At 46.4% G+C, this 21,197-nt stretch overlaps 1 protein-coding gene across 1 annotated transcript in view; it reads left to right on the top strand.

Moving 5' to 3' along the window:
- Snx8 (sorting nexin 8) overlaps positions 1 to 21,197 on the top strand; it is a 57,948-nt gene that overhangs the window by 12,830 nt on the left and 23,921 nt on the right.

Here is a 21,197-nt window from a genome sequence, read left to right as displayed (position 1 = left end):
TAGGAATACGCCTAAACCATTGGCCAAAGAGTGTTGTAATTAATACTTTTTGTGTGATTATTTGGGTCTGGGCATCTGGGAAACCAATGTGCAGTCTCAGATTACATAATTTGCCCAACGTTGGGGGCCATTTAGTTTTTAAAGATTTTAGTTTTTAAAGATTTTAAATTTAAAATTTAAAGATTTTAGTTTTCATTTAGTTTTAATAAATCTAATTTTAAAAAGACAAAAAGTACATAAACTACTTGTATGTAGAAAGTTTGTATGTAGAAAAGCCATACAAATCTTTTCTGAACTATATGGTATTATATAAAATTTATTTTTATTTGTAGACTTATTATGAAACACGTTTGATTGCTCCAGAATAGATTGTTGCTTTAAGTTTTAGCAGTTTAGATGCAAATATAACTGATAATTTAAAAAATACTGAAAATCAAATTATAAGTCAAGAGAAGACCTATGACTTCATGAATTATTCTAGTTGCTTAATGAACATCAAACACTTCTCAAACTTTCAAAACTTCTTGGGGGGGGGAAGGATTCCTTATTTTTTTAAAATTGTTTTTACTGAGCTATATAGTTTTACTCCGATCCACTTCTTCCTCCCCACTTCTTCTACCTTCTCCATGATCCCCATGCTTCCCATGCTCCCCAATTTACTCAGGAAATCTTGTCTTTTTTCTACTTCCCATGTAGATTAGATCCACGTATGTCTCTCTTTGGGTCCTCATAGTTGTCTAGGTTATCTGGGGATTGTGAATTGTAGGCTGACTTTTCTTTGCTTTATGTTTAAAAGCTACTTATAAGTGAGTATGTATTATATTTGTCTTTCTGGATCTGGGTTACCCCACTCAATATGATGTTTTCTAGATCCATCCATTTACCTGCAAATTTCAGGATGTCATTTTTTTCATTGTGTAGTACTCCATTGTGTAAATGGACCACTTTCAGCTCAGATTCTACAAGATTTTCAAAGAACTAATAGCAATACTCCTAAATGGTTCTAACTAATAGAAACAGAAGGAACATTACCAAACTCTTTTTACAAAGCTACAATTACCACTACTAGCCTAACCACACAAAGACATGTCTAAGAAAGAGAATTACAGACCAATCTCTCTCATGACATTAATGCCGAAATACTAAATAACATAATGGCAAATCGAATCCAAGAACACACTCAGACAAAATTCATTTAATTTTTAAAGATTCTTTTTCTTCTGAACTATTCTTAGTGAACCTGAATTTTTAGTGAAGGTCTTCTATGTAGGCTAGGCTGGCCTTGAGCTCAGAGATCTGCCTGACTCCTCCTCTGGAGTGATGTGATTAAAGGCATGAACTACCAAACTTTGCCTAGCCTAGGCTGGGAAAATTTGCTTCTTCAAAAACTTGGTAGTTTTAGTGGCTATATATAGTTGGCTTACTTTTTTTAAGATAGAATTTTTTTTAAAAAAAGTCATGTGTATGGGTGTTTTGCCTTCTTGTATATCTCTGCACCGTGTACACGCACCTCATGTGTGCCAGTGCCCACAGGAGGCCAGAAAAGGGGAGCTGTATACCCTGGAACTGGAGTTACCAATGGGTCTTAGCCATCATGTGGGTGCTGAGAATTGAACCCAGGTCTTCTAGGAGAGTCTTAATCCCTGAGCCGTCTCTCAGCCCCCTTTATAGTTCTTAGTATTTACATCTGTGGTCCTGTACTGACTGGGTTTGTGTCGACTTGACCCAAGCTAGAGTCATCAGAGAAGAAGGAGCCTCAGTTGAGGGAAAGCCTCGATAATATACAACTTTAAGGCATTTCTTAATTAGTGGTTGATGGGGGAGGGGAGGGCCCAGCCCATGGTGGGTGGTGGAGGGCCCCGCCCATGGTGGGTGGTGACGTCCCCTGAGCTGTTGGTTCTGGGTTCTATAGAAGGTGGGCCTGAGCAAGCAATGGGAAGCAAGCCAGGAAGCAGCACCCCTCCATGGGCTCTGCATCAGCTCCTGCCTCCAGGTCCCTGCCCTGTTTGAGTTCCTGTCCTGACTTCCTTCAGTGATGAACAGCAATGCCGAAGTGTAAAGCCATATAAACCCTTTCAAATCACCAACTTGTTTTTTGGTCATGGGTGTTTTGTTGTAGCAGTAGAATGCTAACTAAAACAGGTCCCTTTTTATTGCCTTTTCTAGAAAGTGTCGCAGGTTGGCCTTGAACTGAGATCTTTTTCCTTTCACTTTCCAGTTGCTGGTGTCGTGGATGTAAACTGACACACTCAGCTGTGATCCTGTTTTTGTTTTTGAGGCAGGGTTTCTCTGTGTAACACTGGCTGTCCTGGAACTCAATCCTTAGACGAGGCTAGCCTCAAACTCAGATCCTTTGCCTCCTAAGTGTTATGCAATCAACCACCACACCCAGCATTGTGTATGTGCGTGCATGTGTGCATGGGCATGGGGGTCAGAGGTGACAGTGGGTGTCTTCTACAATTACTCTTCACCTGATTTTTGAGGCAGGGTCTCACTAAATCTGGAGATCTCCTGATTGGAGCTCAGCTATCTGGCATCAAGCCCCAGGGATCCTCCTGGCTCTGCCTCTCAGTGCTGGGATTATAGGTATATCCAACCACACCAGGCGCTTTTTTTAAATGTGGGTTTTGGGGGATTGAACTTGGGTCTTTACGCTTGTGGCAAAACACTTCACTGACTGCGCTATCCCCGCAGCCCTTGTGATCTGTTTCCTACTGTGTGCGGTTGAGGGGAGGGCTCTGGCTGGGTGCTGATTGCTGTAAGTTCTTTCTGGGAGCATATGCTGTGATGGTTTTCATGTATGGTAGTCTTGGGGAGTCAAAGAGCCCCACATAGTTGGATTTGGGGGAGAGCTGTGAGCGACACAGACAAGGAGGACTCAAGAAGGAGACTTGGCGGGGATGGGGCTTAGATGGTTTGGGTGCTTGCTAGTTAGTGTAAGGCCTTGGCTTCCATTCAGCGCGCATTACTCACACCTGTAGTGTGTCAGCACCATGGAGTGGAGGATTAGAATTTTCCATTCTTGACTACTTAGGGAGTTTGAGGTTAGACTGTTTCCACTTCCTTTCTAAAAAAAAAAAAAGCCAAAAAACCAAAAAGACTTAGCTAATGTTGAGAGCTGTGAAGGGTGAAGGGGGATGCGTAGATGAAGCACTTCCTTCTTGGAGTAGTATTTGAACTGAGTGTGGCAGGATTTGGTACCAATCTCTGCAGCTAATAAGCCCGATCTATGGCAGCAATCACAGGTTTGCTGATACTGTCCTCCCAAGTAGGGTCATTTAGGCCCTGCTGGGGACATGTGGCTCTGCTCTCGTGTAACTTAGCTATGTGGCACACTCCAGCATTACTCATCAGGGTTCTTCTTTATGCTCTTTTAGCAAAATGGATAAGGGGTTGAACCAAATGGATAGAGCAGAGCGCAGGGATTCATGGTGCAGAGGAAGGATCCCGCCAGCATGATGCGTTGTCTCAGGGTTCACCACTGTTGTGTCTGCCTGCTGATCGTCTTTGTTGTGGTGGTTTCTCACCGAGACAGTTTCCATCTCTTGCAAGGCCCTAAATGAGATTTGCCTGGTGTTGGATGTGCCGTTGTTACCATGGTAACACAAGGTTCTACTTTTTGCTGAGTTATGTAACTTTCGTGCTTGAGTTTATTACTTTGTATGCATTCATCCAGCAGGTGTTAATTAATCATCTGCTGTGAACTGGGCATATTTCTCTCATCTCTCTCTCTCGCTCTCCTCGCATCTCTCTCCTCTTCTCATCTCTCTCTCTCCTCTCCACTCTCTCTCTCCTCTCTCTCCTCTCTCTCTCCTCTCTCTCTCTCTCTCTCTCTCTCTCTCTCTCTCTCTCTTGGTTTTTTGAGACAGGGTTTCCCTGTAGTTTCTAGAGCCTGTCCTGGATCTAGCTCTTGTAGACCAGGCTGGCCTCGAACTCAGAGATCCACCTGCCTCTGCCTCCCGAGTGCTGGGATTAAAGGCATGCACCAGCATCATCCAGCATATTTTTCTCTTTTAATTAAAACACACACACACACACACACACATTATTGTGTTGTGGCTAGAGAGATGGCTCAGTGGTTAAGAGCACTGGCTACTCTTCCAGGGTACTGGAGTTGGGTTCCTAGAACCCACATGGCAGCTAGCAAGTCTGTAGCTCTAGTTCTAGGGTATCTGACACCTCTTCTGACCTCCTTGGGCACTGCGTACATGTGTCTATGTGGTGCACAAATATACATGCAGACAAATACACACATAAAAATCAATTTAAAATATTGTTCATTTGTGAATACCTGCTTGTGTATGCAGGACCATGTGCATGTGCTTGTGTGTATTTGTGCATGTGTGTGCAGGTACACTTGTTTGTGTATATGTGCAGATATATACCAGGTGTTGTTTCTCAAGTGTCACACACTTATTTATTTATTTATTTATTTATTTATTTATCTTGAGATATGGTCTCTCTGGCACAGAGATCACCCAATGTGCTAGACTGGCCATCAAGCAGAAATTCTCCCCCCTGGGCTTCTTCAGCATGTACTACCACACCTGCCATTTTCCCCTCAGTGCTGGCGATCAAATTCAAGTCCTCATTCTTTTTTTTGTTTTTTGTTTTTGTTTTTGTTTTTTCGAGACAGGGTTTCCCTGTAGTTTCTAGAACCTGTCCTGGAACTAGCTCTTGTAGACCAGGCTGGCCTCGAACTCAGAGATCCACCTGCCTCTGCCTCCCGAGTGCTGGGATTAAAGGCGTGCGCCACCACCGCCCGGCTCAAGTCCTCATTCTTGAGCAAGAAGCGCTTCATTGACTGAACTACCTCTATAGTTGGTTGTCCTCACCACACCCCATTTCAGTATTAGGATCAAATAATTCATTGATTTGGCTAGTCTAGCTAGCCAGGTTACTCTGGGGAACTGTTTTTAACTCCTAAACATGGGGGTTATGGTGGCTGGCGTTTGTGCCCACTTAGCATTTCTGTGTTCTGGGGATCTGAATTCATGTCCCCACCCTCATGTGGTAAGTGCTTTATCCATGAAGCCACATCTCCAGCCCCTGGCACTATTCTCCATCCTTGGGATAGTTACTGAACACAGTGAACGCAGACCTCCATCTTGCAGAGCTGGTGTTCATATGAGAACCACACAGGAGTCAGGAGATGTAACCAAAAATATACCTTAGGATGTGCTAGAGAGAATCAAAGCCAGGGGGTGCTGTCCTGGGACAACCTTGATGTTGCAAACCATAGTTGTCACCAATAAAAATGTCACAGAGAAAGCAACGCTTACTGCCAGGAAGCTGAGGAGGATAGGAAGTTGGTCTAGTATGTGGGTGGATGGGGGAACCTTCTGAGTAGAGGAGAAAGCCAGTGCCAAGGCCTCAGGCCAGGTGCAGGGGTGAGGCTGCTGAGTTGGAGGGAACTAGGGAGCTGCAGAGAGTGTTTTTTGACTGTAGAGCGAAAAGAACATTGTGTGTGTGTGGTGGGGGGTAGTGGCAGTGGACTTGAGGAAGCCTTGTTTAGGACCTGTTCTCCTTGGGGACTGCCTGGCATCCTGAGTGAGGAAGCTATACTCATGGTTTCTTTTCTTCCTTTTTTCTTTTTCCCTCTGTCCCTTTACTTTTTAATTTTCCACTTGCTGTTCTTTTCCTTTTGCTTCTTTTTCCTTTTTTGAGACGGCCTTTTTAGGAGCCCAGGCTGGACTGGAACTCCCGATCTCCCAGCCTCCATCTGCTGGATAGCTGGGTGGTGGAGTGCTGGGATTGCAGTTGTGACCACCTTATCCTTTTGGAGGGGTGCTGGGCATGGAACCCAGGGTTTCATTCATACCAGGCAAGCATTCTAACCCACTGGTCCATATCCCAACCTGGTTTTCTTCATTTTAACATGATGAGGTTTGTTTCCTTTCTCCCCCACTGTGTTTCAGGGAGTACTTGGTCCCTCCATGAGGATGTTCTTCTCGATCTGGCATCGGTCCTGTGGCCTGTAAAAGCCCACTGGCAGAAAAACAAGTTTGTATTTCCCTAGAGTTGATCCTAAGAACTGAGTGAAATCACAGCAGAATGGGTTGTATTTGAGGGTGGTTATGTCTTTTATAGTAGCAGAGAGCGGTGGGTGGGCTTTGCTAAAAATGAAGCTCAGCGGTGCTCCCTCAGCTGTGACCTCCTGCTATGAGAATTCGCGTCTTCACTGACAGGTGGAGTAGAGCATGCACTGCCTGTGGACATGATGGTGTTGGCTCCTAGCTACTCAAGAGTTGATATAGAAGGCTTGAAAGTTCTATGCCTGTGTGGGCAGCTTGTAAGTGTAACCCTGTCTGAAAACAAAAAGTAAAATGAAAGCTTGCAGTGTGACTCAATAGTAGAGCACCTGCCTAGAATCCCCCAGTGAGGGGCTGGGGTGTGGCTCAGTGGTAGAGCACCTACCTAGAGTCCCCCAGTGAGGGGCTGGGGTGTGGCTCAGTGGTAGAGCACCTACCTAGAATCCCCAGTGAGGGGCTGGGTGTGGCTCAGTGGTAGAGCACCTACCTAGAATTCCCCAGTGAGGGGCTGGGGTGTGACTCAGTGGTAGAGCACCTGCCTAGAATCCCCCAGTGAGGGGCTGGGGTGTGACTCAGTGGTAGAGCACCTGCCTAGAATCCCCCAGTGAGGGGCTGGGGTGTGGCTCAGTGGTAGAGCACCTGCCTAGAATCCCCCAGTGAGGGGCTGGGGTGTGACTCAGTGGTAGAGGCCCTTCCTAGAATCCCCCAGTGAGGGGCTGGGGTGTGGCTCAGTGGTAGAGCCCCTGCCTAGAATCCCCCAGTGAGGGGCTGGGGTGTGACTCAGTGGTAGGGCATTAGCCTACCATGTGAGCCCCTGGGTTCAATCCTCAGTAAAGAAAAGACTGTAAATTAGTTGGTTCTAAGTTTTGAAAGAGGTGTATGTCTTTCAGACTGAGGAAAAGAAGACAGAAAATACTGAGCATTGGCCCAAGTGGAAGGCAGCTGGGCCTGTTGCTTGAGGGGGTGTAGATTGGCTGAGTCACTTAGGAAAACTGGAAATATTTACTAAGCTGAGCATATGCAAGTGCTGTAATCCAGCACATACACTCACGCCTGTGTTATGTACCCAACAGAAGTGCATGCAACATATGTCCATAAAAAGCCATGTTCTGGAACGTTCTCAGCAGTGCCATGTGTCATAGATTGGCAGTGGAACCACCCAGATGCCCAGCAGGCATGGAATGAGTGAGCAGTGGGCCATAGCTGCATGACAGGATTTTTGGAAGGGACGGGCTGTATCCATTGTGTGTGACCTGTGAGCTTCAAGATTAAGGAAGAGGTTAGAACCGGGCTCTGACTCTACTGTATAAAATAGACTAGGCCAACCTGTGAGAGACCTGTCCCGTAGAGGTGGTAGTCGAAGAGAGTGATGAAGTGTTAATCTCTCATTTTGTTACTTTATAAAAGAAAGCACAGCTGAGCAATACTTTAAAAACAAAAACACAGCCAGGCGATGGTGACGACATGCCTTTAATCCCAGCACATGCGAGGCAGAGGCAGGTGGATCTCTGTGAGTTTGAAGTTTAGCCTGGTCTATAGAGCATGTTCCAGGACAGCTAGGACTACACAGAGAAACCCTGCCTCAAAAAATCAAAACCAACCAAACAAAACCCAAAGCACAGCATCTCTCTATAACTTTTGCTAACCTTAAACTCTATGTAGATTAGGTTGGCTTTGAACTCACAGGAATTTCTTTGCCTGCCACTGCCGCCAGAGTGCTGGGATTAAAGGTGCGTGCAACCATACGTGGCCTTTAGGTTTTGTTTTTCTAGATGGAGTTTCTCTGTGTAGCTTTGGAGCTTGTCCTGGAATTTTCTCTGTAGACCAGGCTGGCCTCGAACTCACAGAGATCCACCTGCCTCTGCCTCCCGAGTGCTGGGATTAAAAGCTGCTGCCACCACCATACCTGAAAATGTTTTATCTCAGTCTCCCAAGTGCTGAGATTATAGGCAAATGTCACCATCCACAGCTCTTTTCTATTATTGTGGGTGTTTGAATACTTTGTGATTAGAACAAACAGAAATTTCAAAGGTAGTTAGCAAAAAAAACAAATGAACAGACTGAATTAAAAAGTGGTTATTTGAGTGGCTGGGGATTTAGGCAGTTTTGTTGTTTTGCAGAAAATTTGAAAATGTGTTGATATCTGAAAAGCACTCCATCTGGAGTGGTGCAGGCTCAGGAATGGGGAAGTTAGCAGTCTTCATAGACTGCGGAGCTGGGGCGGTTGGGCTGGAGTCCTCATGGAGGCTGTGAAAGTCTGCTTTCTTTCCCTTTCCTGCAGTGCTGGGCTGGAATCCAAGCCTCTGCGTGTGTCAGGCAGGTTTTCGCACAGCAGATCCTCCTGCCTCAGCCTGCTGGACTGAGGATCGTGAGGGGTGGGTTCCTCACTGCACTTGGTTTAAAGCTTGCTTTGGTGTGTGCTGGGACTTTAGTAGCACAGTGCTTGCCTGGCGTGCAGGGCTCTGGGTGCCAGCCCCAGCAATGTGTCAAACAAAAGCAGGGAAGTGGTTCCTTTAGGCAGCACCCACATGGGTAGGGCACCTGTCCTTGTCAGGAGAGAGCCTGGCTGCAGCCTGCGGACTCTAGATGGAAGACTACTGCTTCCTGAGTCTCTGGGGCATCCTGGCGTCTCCTGGCCCCCAAGCTGCTGAATCGTCATTTCTAAAGTTGTGCTCATGATAAGGATGAGGAAACTTATGTTCCCATTTCCTGAGGACAGTTTGTTTATTTAAGAACTCAGCTCACAGGTTTTTGTTTTAATTTTATTAAAACTAAATCATGTTTTAAAATATGTGAATGTTTTGTCAGCATGTATGTATGCACGCTGGGTGCAATGCTTGGTATCTGTAAAATCAAGAAAAGGGAGTCGGGTCCTTGACCTTTCAGTTACAAATGGTTGTTACAGTCTCCATGTGGGTGTGGGAATTGAACTTGCAAGGCTGTTAATCATTGATTGGCCAGTCATCTTTCAAACCCCTCAGAGAATCTGCTGAATCAAAAGTGCAGTTTCCTAAGCTTGAGACAGACGGAATCTGCTTACTGAATGCTGAAAGCATCTCCTATTCCAATTACCAACCCTTTTCCCCCAAACTCCTCACTCTTCTTTGATTCAGGATCTTGTTATGTGGCCTGCGTGGTTCTCTGGCAGAGAGAGCCGGGGCAGAACCAGACCTGCTGGACTCTCCCTGGGGCTGAGCGGGATGGCGAGTGTGAAGACTCTGACATGGTGTCCTGTTGTGTGTGTGTGTGTGTGTGTGTGTGTGTGTATCCCCACCCCACCCCGTCTTCAGGGAGAAATGCACTCACTGAGTCTAGAGTCTGTCAAAGCAGTTAATGGTATCAAGCAGGTACTTATATAGGGTTGGGATGGATGAAGGCAGAGTAAGGAGCAAGGGCCAGTAATATTTTGCCACGCTAGCAGTGGCTGGGTGGAGGCGGGTCTAGGTAAGGTAGCTAGAGACAGGTCTCCAAACTCTAGCTAGGCTCAGGAAGTTACACTAGGCTTCACACCAAATCAAATTAGGCTCAGGAATTACACTGGGCCTCATGCAGCCCAACACCTTCCCCTTTTGTTTTTGTCATGACAGTGGAAGACATGGATGACCTGTCTTAGGTCATCTCCCATATGGAGATCTTACCAATCACTGAGTACTATGTACCTCATTTATGAAAAACCCTCTCCATGAACTGCCTTAGGTTGTTGACCCAGCCTGTCTGAGATCTTACCCATCACTGGTCAAGTAGAGGGTGGAGAAGGGGCATTTATATGAGGATTAACAGTCATAGAGTCATATGAGGGCCTCAGACTCCTGAGTGGCCAGCCTATGATAGTATACCTCGACCTGATGTAATTCAACAACCTCCAATCTTTGGTAGATAAATTGTGTGATCTTATTGAACACACAAGGCCCAATAGTAAGAAGAAAAAGGAAAAGGAAGGATCCGAGCAGGGGAAGGAAACAGGGTAAGAATCCATGAAAGCTCATCCACATGGGGTTGTCTGGAGGTTTCGCAATCTCTTCTCCAGGTCTCATCAGGGTAAGCGACGGCATCCATATCTTCGATTGTTTCTGGGGAAGAAGCAGAAAGGCTCTCCTCAGGGGTGGAACATTTCCTAGGAACATCATCATTATCATCTTGGGGTAAATAAGATCTCTAGCCGGCACCCAGATGGGCCTCTTTTCATTTTGAAGGAAGACACATCCAAACCCTCTTCCTGCATTGAGGAGTGGGTCTGGTCCTCTTCAGACTCCAGTCAAGGGGTCCCTCCATTTGACCCAGACAGAACTATAGGTAACTGATGAAGATCAATGTTTTTGAAAAGGAGACAGATATTTATCTTTTCTAGAGAAATTTAGAATATTTAGGGTGAATAATGCCTTTCTCAATTGATCATGTTGGGACAGGGACTCCCTTTTTCCTTTTTTAGTTGAGACTTGAGGTTTGATTGTACCCTTCCATGATGGCCTGTCCCCTTAGATTATATGGAATGCCAGTGGAATGAGAAATTTTACAGGTTTGTAGAAAGTCTATAAAGGCCTTACCTATAAAGCATGTGTTGACCGAGTTTTCTGTCCCACTAGGTCCCACAGCCATAAAGTCCCAAAGAAGCACACAGGATCTACATTAATCATAAATTGATTGGCCTATTAGCTTAGGCTTTTTATTAACTCTTATAACTTATATTAGCCCATAATTCTTGTCTGTGTTAGCCATGTGGCTTGGTACCTTTTTTGGTGAGGCAGTCACATCTTGCTTCCTCTGTCTGGGTGATGACTGCAGACTGACACTTCCCTCTTCCCAGAATTCTCGTTGCCCCGCCTCTACTTCCTGCCTGGCTACTGGCCAATCAGTGTTTATTTAAAATACAAGTGACAGGGTACAGATTATTGTCCCACACAGCAGGCATGGGCCATTATGTGTTTTAATTTGGCTAGGTAAGCCAAGGATGGCAAAGCATTGTAGCATATGACTAATAGCATGCTTGGATTTCTCTCTGGCATGTTCCAAAACTCAGGAGAAGGTATCCACAGGGAAAAAAAAATGTATTTCAGCTTACCAAATGGAGTATAATGTGTAACAACAGTCTACCAGATTAGGTATCTACATGATTAGGGTGAAGCCCCCAGGATTGCTCCCCACCTTTTGGAGGGGAGGAATCTGGAGGGAAGGCTGAGTGAGCCGGTAAACAGAAGCCCTCCATATCCTCAGCACCAGCTCCTGACTCCAGGTTCCAGCCCTACTTGAGTGTCCATCCTGGTCTACAATCTGGTAGTAGCCAGAGAAAGTGGTTATGAGTGACAAACGGAAAGCCCAAAAAATACAAGGAAAAAAAAGCTCCTACAAAAGTTGAAAGAACAAAGAGAATCCAGAACAAGGAGTGTTTAAGGTGGGGCTCTCCAGACCTGCTCCACCAGTATCTTTCTCTTCTCAGAACTGAGGACTATAAAACTGAGCCTGAAAAGACTGATAATAGGAATATTCTTCAGGCAACACAGTCTGCTCCAAAACATTCTAAAAAGAAAATATTGGATAAAGAGAAAAAAATTGTGCAGCCCACAGTGTCCTCAGGGAAAGTGAGCTGATCTGCTGCTACTCGTAGGATTGAGCAGATGGCCCAAAGTCTCCCCTGATATGAGAGAGCCATTCACAAGAGTTACTGATGAGAGTGGACCCAAGAGTGGTGCCTGCCAAGCAGAGGAAGCCAGGTCTGACAAGGCTACTCGTCTGCAAGACTTTTTTTTTCGTAATGTTTTTATTGCGTGTGGACCTGAAAAATATCATTATGCCCAGGATGACTGTCCTGTATCATAGCGAATGCCGTGTCCTGAAGTCATCTTATTCTTGAGTCTCAGCTGCTAAGTATTCTGGATCCAAAAGTCCAGGGCCCTCTGTCGCAGCAAGTCCCCTGCTTCAGAGAAGCCTGTGGCCTGGTTGTCCAGTGGCCTCAGTCCTAGACATTGCCATATGCAGTTGGTGTTTCAAGTATCCGGCTTCTATCCAAACCCTGTGTGGTGATGTGGATGCAGGGTGAGCAGGAACAAAATAGTCCTCAGAAGTGACATCCTGCCCAATGCTGATGACATGGTATCTCCGAGCAACCCTGGATGTGGAGGCTGGCCTGGCCTGCTGGGTGAAACATAGCAGTCTAGGAGGGCAGGATATCGTCCTCTATTGGGGTGGCAGACATCCATCCATGGGTTTTTCATTGTGGCAGTACTAGTAGTACTACTAGGTCTTGTGACCTACACCAAGAAGCGCTGACCCTATCAAGACATCCTGTAGGTCTTCCTTACACCTGCCTTTCCTGAGACGCAGACCTTCTGGCTTCTAGGACTTCAGTTCTGGTTGGCTGAGGAATTGAGGAGGATAAAAGAACCTTGAAGTGAAGAGCAACCAGCGCAACATTTATTACAGGAAACCGGTGTGCCGTTTCTCCCTCTGTGGCTCTGGAAGTATCCTGGGCTTCCCAAGGGTACCAGGCATTAGGCCGATTACCACCTGGGTTAACATTTACAGGTAACAGGTGTGCTGTTTCTCCCTCTGTGGCTCTGGAAGAAGCTACCTCCCCTCGAAATCCTGAAGCAGCCACTTCTCCTCCTAATGCTCCCTCCCCTATAGGGCAGGTCCCTCTGGCAGCAAAGCTGCGGGGCAGAGACTGCTGGGAAGGGGTTTATGGGGGGGTCTGGAGGTGAAGGACCCCTTGAGAGCCAAGGGGCACTGTAAAAGGGGTCTAGGGGCAGGTATACTGAACTAGGTTCCAAAGCAGTATTTTGTTTAGTTGGGTACACTGAACTAAGTTCCAAAGCAGTTTAGTAAAGAACTGCCCCAGTTTTAATGGGGGTACACTCACTCGCAAACTGATTGGCTCATCTGCAATTCTTGCGTTCCTCACACAATGGAGCTTCCTCACACTGAACTAAGTTCTTCACATTGGACACCAATCTGCCGGGTTCTCTGGCAGAAAGAGCTGGGGCAGAGCCAGACCCACTGGACTCTCCCTGGGGCTGAGCATGATAGTGAGTGTTGCGACTCAGCCCTCCCTCCTGGACACCCACTGAGTCTGGAGTCTGTCAAAACAGGATCTCATTTAATGGTATCAAGCAGGGACTTATATAGGGTTGTAATAGGGGTGGAGAAGCTTGGGATAGGTTAAGGTGAAGTAAGAAACAAGGGCCAGTAATATTCTGCCACGCTAGAGGTAGCTGGATGGAGGCGGGTCTAGGTTGGGTAGTCAGAGTCAGGTCTCCAAACTCTAGCTAAGCTCAGAAGTTACACTAGGCTTCACACCAACTCAATTTAGGCTCAGGAAATTACACTGGGCCTCATGTGGCCCAATAGTGGCCAAGGCTGTTAGTAAACTCAAGATCTTCAATACAAGTGCTCTACCACTGAGCCACACCCCAGTCCCTCACTGGGGGATTCTAGGCAGGGGCTCTACCACTGAGCCACACCCCATCCCCTCACTAGGGGATTCTAGGCAGGGGCTCTGCCACTGAGCCACACCCCAGCCCGTCACTGGGGGATCCTAGGCAGGTTCTCTCCCACTGAGCCACACCCCAGCCCCTCACTGGGGGATTCTAGGCAGGGGCTCTATCACTGGGATTAAAGACACGTGCCACCATGCCCAACCCAGACGGCACTGATGGACCAAAAAAAATGATTCCATCCAAGCCTTGCTTGCTGAATTGGTTGAGTTTTTTGGGATTAGTTACAGAAGCACAAAAAACCCATGGGCTACACCAGCAAGTCCGAATCTTAGCATTTGGGATCCTGGGGAGGAAGAACCTTGGTGAGGATCCTGAAGATTCCTGAGCTTTTTGAGACTCTCTTCCCCTCATGGAACAATGTCAGTAGGCTGAGTGTCAGGCAGCTGCTCTGTGTCAAGACAGTGATGGTCAGGAAACAGCCACATGGCGCTTGTGATGATTCTAAGAGAGCTTTCTGTGGTGAAGGATGTCTGTCCTACAAATGTGGAGTTGGGGATGTCTCTAGCAGTCCCTCCATTGGTCTTCCTGGAGTATTGTGGTTCTGAGCTGGGCTGGACTTGGCCTCCTAGCAGCAGTAGATGCAGGGGACTGCCAGTGAGCTGCTTGCCTGTCCCTGTGTATACCGTCCATCTTGCAGGAAGTCTTCTGGCCCGGGAATTGATGTGCTGACCGTCAGCATTTGCAAAAAGGTTGCCTCAGTAAGGGACAGAGAGGGTTATGTCACCATTTACAAGGAAGATCCTGTTTGCTCCTGCCGGCCTTTTGGACTCCTCGATTACCACGTTAGTGTCTAAATAAACATTCAGCAGGAAGACCCTTGGGGACAAGAACTGCACGTGCGTTTGCGTGTTGTTTTATTACTTTTGTTATTTTTGAGACAAGGTCTCTATGTAGTCAAGGCTGGCCTCAAATTCATTTTGTAGCTCAGGCTAGCCAGGCACTCATAAATTTCATTGTTTTAGCCTCCTAGGTGCTGGGATTACAGGCGTAACTGCAGTGCCTGTCTGGAGTCATTACTTTCTCCATAGTGGGTACCTGACTTGTAGAACCACAACATCTTGAGTTTTACTTGTTGTCTGTTTCCCTTTCCTGTTTGTCAGGTGTGGGGGGAGCACATGGCTTCATACTGCCGATGGGATGGCTCCCTCTTATTGTACCTTGTCTTAGTTACTTTTCTGTTATAACAAAAAAACCATGACCAAGGCAACTTACAGAAGCAGCATTTGATTGGAGACTACGGTTTCAGAGGGGGGGTTCGTGACGATCATGGTGGGGAGCATTGCAGCAGGCCGGAAGGAGTGGTGCTGGAGCAGTAGCTGACACTTCATCTTGGGACACAACCATGAGGCAGAGAGGGCTGGCTGGGAATGGCTTGGGCTTTTGAAATCTCAAAGCCCACCACAGTGACATGTCTCCTCCAATAAGGCTATACCCTCCAATCCTTCCCAGATAGCTCCACCAACTGAGGACCAAGTATTTAAATATATGAGCCTGTGGGGGCCACTCTCATTCGGTCCACTGTACCTGCTAGCCCTGTGTATGCTTAGCTCTTCTACGGTGGCTCTAATGCTCTTGGAGTGGGGAGGTCTCTAGAGAGGAGAAGCTTGTGAGACTTCCATGTCATTAGAAGGTATTTCCAGCATTGGAAGTGAGCGCTCACAAAATCTCTGCTGTGGAGGATATTTATTTAGAACCAAGTATTGAACTGAGGGCTTTATACATGCGAGGCGGGTGTTTGTCACCGAGCTGTGTCCCTCCAGTCCCTCACTGGGGGATTCTAAGTTAGCATTCTACCTGAGCTACATTTCCCAGGCCACTTTCTACTTCTTGAGACAGGACTGGCCTTGAGTTCACTGTATCTATCCCAGGTTGGATTTGAGCTCATGATCTTTCCGACTGAGTGTCCCAGGAAGCTCATCTCAGAAGCAGGCAGAGCCCCAGTCATGGCTTCTGGGGGAACACTTTCCAAGTTTTTGTTGGTGGCTTCATAAAATGTTTTTGGACTGGAGGGTAATAAATCTGGAAGGAAGTCAGTGGCATTTATTGAGTGTTTTATTTTCACCAGCTATTTTCAGCTGTGCTGTGTCATTTAATTCCGAGGCGCACTGCCTTTCAGCTGAGAACCCCACAGTAAAGCAATTTGTTCCAGAATGGTTAGAGCAGGGAGAGCGTGAGGTTGTTGGGGCCTGTCTCCGGGACGCTGGAGGACTGGAAGGATTCTTGCTGTGTTCTTGGCAGAGGTGGTACAGGCCCGCTGGGGGGTAAGGGCATCTCTGTCTTTGTGTGTGTGTTGAAATTGGGTCTTGCTCTATGATCAATTTGTCCTCAAAATCTGAATCCTCCTTCTCTGCTTTCTGAGTGCTGGGACTATTAGGCATGTGTCACTGTGCTTACCTCTTGGAAATTCTTTTTCATTACATTTATCCCTTTATTTGTGGTTGGGGGAATACATGTGCCATGGTGCACACGTGGCAATCAGACCAGCTTGTGGGAGCTGACTCCTAGGGATCAAACTAAGATGGTCAGAATTGGTAGCAAGTGCTTTTGCCTGCTGAGCCAGCTCACCAGCTTCCTGACCTGGCTCTTTATGTCCATTTTGTAGGTGATAAATTCTGTGCTCAGAGGTGGTCACTCACTGGCCCACATCCCTGCAGAAATATGGAGCCTGCCTTTGCATTCCAGCTTTGGGCCTGGCTGTTTCTCATCTAGTCTGGTTTACTTCTGCGATGCTGGGGTAGTGTCACTGAAGAAGGTATCGGTTTGCTAAGAGGGCTAAGGTCTGTCTGTGATGCTCATACCGAAGAATCCAGAATATCCCTTTCTGTTTCTGTCCTTACTGCTGCTAGTGGTCCAACCCATGACATTGTAGCTGTCCAAAACAAACTGTTTTTGTTTGTTTGTTTTGAGATAGAGTCTGAGTGTGTGGCTCTGGGTAGTCTTTAGCTCAGAGATCTCCTCCTGCCTCTGCCTTGGAGGTGCTGGATTACAGGTGTGTGCTTTTTCTTTCATTTAAATTTGATTTTGAGGGACTGGAGAATGGCTCACAATTGAGTGCTTACTGCTCTTGCAGAGGACCCACACAGTGACTCACAACTGCCTATAAATCCAGTCCCAGGGCATCCAGCACCCTCTTCTGGCCTCTGTGGACTCCAGCACTCACGCAGTGCACATAAACTCGATGCAGGCCCTCACACATATTCATAAAATAAATAACATTTTTTTAAAAGTTTTTAAAAGTTTTGAAAATATGGACCCCTTAAACTTTTTTGTTGTTGTTGTTTGTTTGTTTTTTGTTTTTTTGAGACAGGGTTTCCCTGTAGTTTTAGAACCTGTCCTGGAACTAGCTCTTGCCCCTCACTGGGGAAGTCTAGGCAGGGTGTTCTACCACTGAGCCACACCCCAACCCCTTAAACTTTTTCCCCTCTCAAAGATAGGGTTTCAGTATGGAGTCCTGGCTATTCTGCCACTCCCTGTGTAGGTCAGGCTGGCTTCAAATCAACAGAAGTCTACCCTTCTGTGCCTCTGCAGTGCTGGGATTAAGGAGTGTTCCACCATGATTAGCAGGCCCCTGAATTTAGCAAATTAACACCTGGGGTCATAATGTGCTGTGGTTGGTGCTTCAGTAGAGAACTGTGAGGACATTTGGGTTCTTAGACGTGTTAGTGTGGTTTTAATGTTTGGGTTCTCTCTCTCTCCTTCCTCTTGTGTGTGTGTGTGTGTGTGTGTGTGTGTGTGTGTGTGTGTGTAGATGATGCCAGAGGAGTTCAACTGGGGTGTTGGTGGTATTCTTCTGGAGTCTCCCACCTTGAAAAATTTACAGATATTTATTTATTGTATGTTCCATGTTTGCATGTGGAGGTGAGAGGACAACTTGCAGGAGTCAGTTCTCTCCTACTTTTATGTAGGTTCTGGGGATCAAAGTCAGTAGTCATGTTTGGCATGGGCCTATCCTTCTGAGCCATCCTGCCAACTCTGTTATTTATTTCCTTACTTGTTGGTGTACAAAAGAGCTCCACAATAGCCCGGAATGGAGTATAACAAAGGTTTATTTATCTGGGGATAAAGTTACAGGAAGGGTAGTGCTCCACAGTCCTCTGCCAGTGCTGAGAACAGGAAATGAATCCAGCAGCTGAGAGACCCATGCCCAAAGTGTGCTGGTATCTTAAAGGCTGTTGGCTGAAGGAGAGCCCACAGCACTCACCTGTTTGTTTATTTAAGACAGGATTTCTCTGGATAGTCATGGATGTCCTGGAACTCACTCTGTAGACCAGATGGCCTCAATCTAAGAGATTCACCTGCTTCTGCCTCCAAAGTGCTGGGATTAAAGGTGTGTGTCACCACTGCCTGACTCTTCCTTCCTTCCTTTCTACCTGCCTACCTGTATATCAGTGTTCTGCCTGCATGTATGTATGTGCACCATGCAGAGGCCAGAAGAGGGCATCCAATCTCCTGGAATTGGAGTTAAATTGGGTTGTGACCACCATGTATGTGTGCTAGGAACTGAACCGGTTGGTGTCCTCTGCAAGAACAGCAAGTGTTCTTAAGTGCACAGCCATCTCTCCAGCCCCAACCAGCTTGTTTTTGGAACATGGGCTCTCTCAGTATTCTTTTTTTTTCCTTTAAATGAGTGTGTGTGTGTGTGTGTGTGTGTGTGTGTGTGTGTGTCCGTCCTTGTGATTGTGGATATGAGTGTGAGTGTGTGTGAGTGAGCAAGCCTGTGTGCCGGTGAAGAACCTCAGGTGTGTCACCTTTAGAAACACTGTTTACTGCCTTTGAGACAGGGTTGTTGTGTGATTTTTTAGCTCTTTTAGCTTTTGGGGGGCCCACCACCCAGCTCCCAAACAAATCACACACGGAGGCTTATTCTTAGTTATGAATGCCCAGCCTAAGCTTGGCTTGTTTCTTGCCAGCTTTTCTTAAATTATCCCGACTATCTTTTATCTTTTCTCTATTTCCCTATACCTTTCTTCACTTCTTTCTCCATGGCTTGCTGTGTAGCTGGGTGGCTGACCCCTGGTGTCTTCCTCTCCTTGTCCTCTTGCTTTTTTTCCTCCTAGATTTCTCCTTCTATTTGTATTCTCTGCCTCAGCCCTGCCTATCCTTAGTCCTGCCTCACTATTGACTGTGCATCTCTTTATTAGGACCATCAGGTGATTCAAACAGGCACAGTAACACAGCTTCACAGAGTTAGACAAATGAAGCATAAACAAGAATCACACATCTGAAAATAATATTCCCCAACACAGGGTTTCTCATTAACCTAAAACTGGATTATTAGGCTAGGTTAGGCCAGCTGGTCAACAATCCCAGCTATCCTCCTGTCTCTGCCTCCAGTATTGGGATTATTAGTGTGTGCCATCACGCCTAGCCTGGAGTCGTGGGTGCTGGGGATAAGTTAGGTCCTTGTGTGTACATGATAAGTACTGACTGGCCTTTCCTCCAGCCTCTTTCTTTATTCATATACATATATATGTGTATGCATGTATACACACACATATGTTTAGCTTTTTAGTCTTCATTGTTTAGGTTGGGGTGTGTGCACCAGCCACAGTATGCTTGTGGAAGTCAGGAGGACTTGAGGGAGTTGGTTCCCCCTTTTACCACTTAGGTCATCAAGCTTGGTGGCACCATAACCTGTTGAGCCATCTTATGAGTCCCTCTCCTTAATTTTTGAGACAGGGTCTGTGTAACCCAGACTGATGAAGGACTCTGCTCCTTTGTTCTCTTAAATCCTGAGGGCACTCAGGGTTACATGTGTACACCCCCACATCTGTCTTTCCAGGGTGTTAGAAGCTAGGGTGGAAGTGCCGTTTGTGCTGTTGAGATCTGCCTTTTAGGTTCTCCTGTGTGCAAAGTTCACATTCTTCACGCGCATGTGACCCTTTGGTAATCATTAGTGAGATTTCAGGCTGTGTAGAGGACTGTCTTACCTTAATCTCTGGGGAAATCTTACAATAAAAAAATGCCTTTTTTTTTTTTTTTTTTTTTTTTTTTTTGGAAAAGCACACAACTGTGATTCTAGTGCCTGGGAGCCGAGGCAGGAGATATTTGTTGAGGCTAGACTGGTCTGTGTTTTGAGTTCCTGCCAGCCAGGGGTAAGGTAGTGAAGCCATGTCTTGAACAAATATTTCTTAATAGAAATCTCTGTTACCCCTCTGTTTATTATCCTTCTTCCAGCTCTGTTCATTTTTCTGTCCCTATGTCATTTATATTACATTAGTGATTTTAGCAGGTAGCATGTTTTGAGATTGAGCATCATGCTGTATCCCAGACTGGCCTTAGACTAAAGGCAGGCTGTGGTTATTCTGCCTCTACCTCCCAGATTTTGGGATTTTGTTTTTATCGTTTTATTTTTTGTGTAGACCAGGCTGGCCTGGAGATCAGGACCCTCCTGCCTCAGCCTCTTACTGCTAGAATTACCAGGGTGCACCATTCTATCCTGCCTACATCAGCCTGGTCAGTCTCTTTCATTTTCTCTTGCCTTGAGTTCCTGACCCTCCTGCCTCTACCTCCTGGAAGAACAAGGCATATACCATTGTGTGTTTGTCTTTTGACAACTATGGTTTAGATAAAAAGTTGGCTGTTGATCTGACATTAGGGTTTCCTGGTCTTCTAAACTCATGCACCAGGGAATTGTTATTTTTATTATTTTGGTTTTTTGAGACAGGATTTCTCTGTGTATCTCTGGCTGTCCTAGAACTCACTCTGTAGAGCAGGCTGGCCTCGAACTCACAAAGATCCATCTGCCTCTGCTTCCGTGAGTGCTGGGATTAAAGGTGTGTACCACCACTGCCCAGCTTGCACCAGGAAGTTCTAAGAATGGACACTGTGGTGATTTGAATGGGAATGGCTCTATAAACTTGTATACTCGAATATTCGGTCCCTAGTTGGTGGAACTATTTGAGAAGGACTAGGAGGTGTGGCCTTGTTGGAGAAGTTGTGGCTTGGAGGTTTAGCTCTGTTCTGCTTCATGCTTGTAGATCGAGATATAAGCTCTTAGCTACTGCTCCAGTGTTGTGCCTGCCTGTCTACTGCCATGTGCCCCAACTGTGTCGGTCATAGATGTTTGGCTGGATGCTCCAGCTTGCTCCTGCAAAAGCCCCATTTTCTTTCTCTCCAAACCCCACCCTCTCAGAGAATCTCCAAAAAATCCAGTTTGGCATTCTTGGTGGCAGGGAGCTGAATCACTTGGTAAAGTGCTTGCCACACAGGTTCACGGACCTGAGGTTTGCCTCCCAGACCCCACATAAAAGACCAGGCATAGTGACGTTGAGGAGGCAGAGACAGGAGGGTTCCTAGATGAAGGGGGTTTCCTACTTTCCCAACTTTGTTGAATTGATACATTCCGGGTAAAGTAAGAGACTCCTGTCTATCATGGCTTGCTCCTAGAACTCTGACTGGGGCAGAGGGAATGGAAAAAGGACGGACATAGATGCACATACAGCTGGGGTGGGTTTGTTATGCTTGCTCTGGTGAAGCAGCACCAGCTACACAACAACTTGGAACTTCAGCACAGTAGGAGGTTAGCTAATAGGTCTGTAGGAGAGCAGTCTCAGGTTGCAGTTGTAGTTTTTGCACATACTGACCATTGGTTTGTAAACACTTGTACTTGGACCAGAAGAAGCTTTGCCATGCCTCTGAGCAGGAGGAAGATTTTGCTAATTCCCATGGTCCT

This window comes from Arvicola amphibius, chromosome 10, assembly GCF_903992535.2.
Source record: "Arvicola amphibius chromosome 10, mArvAmp1.2, whole genome shotgun sequence".
Classification (NCBI taxonomy): Eukaryota; Metazoa; Chordata; class Mammalia; order Rodentia; family Cricetidae; genus Arvicola; species Arvicola amphibius.
This window is presented reverse-complemented; position numbering and strand designations above follow the sequence as displayed.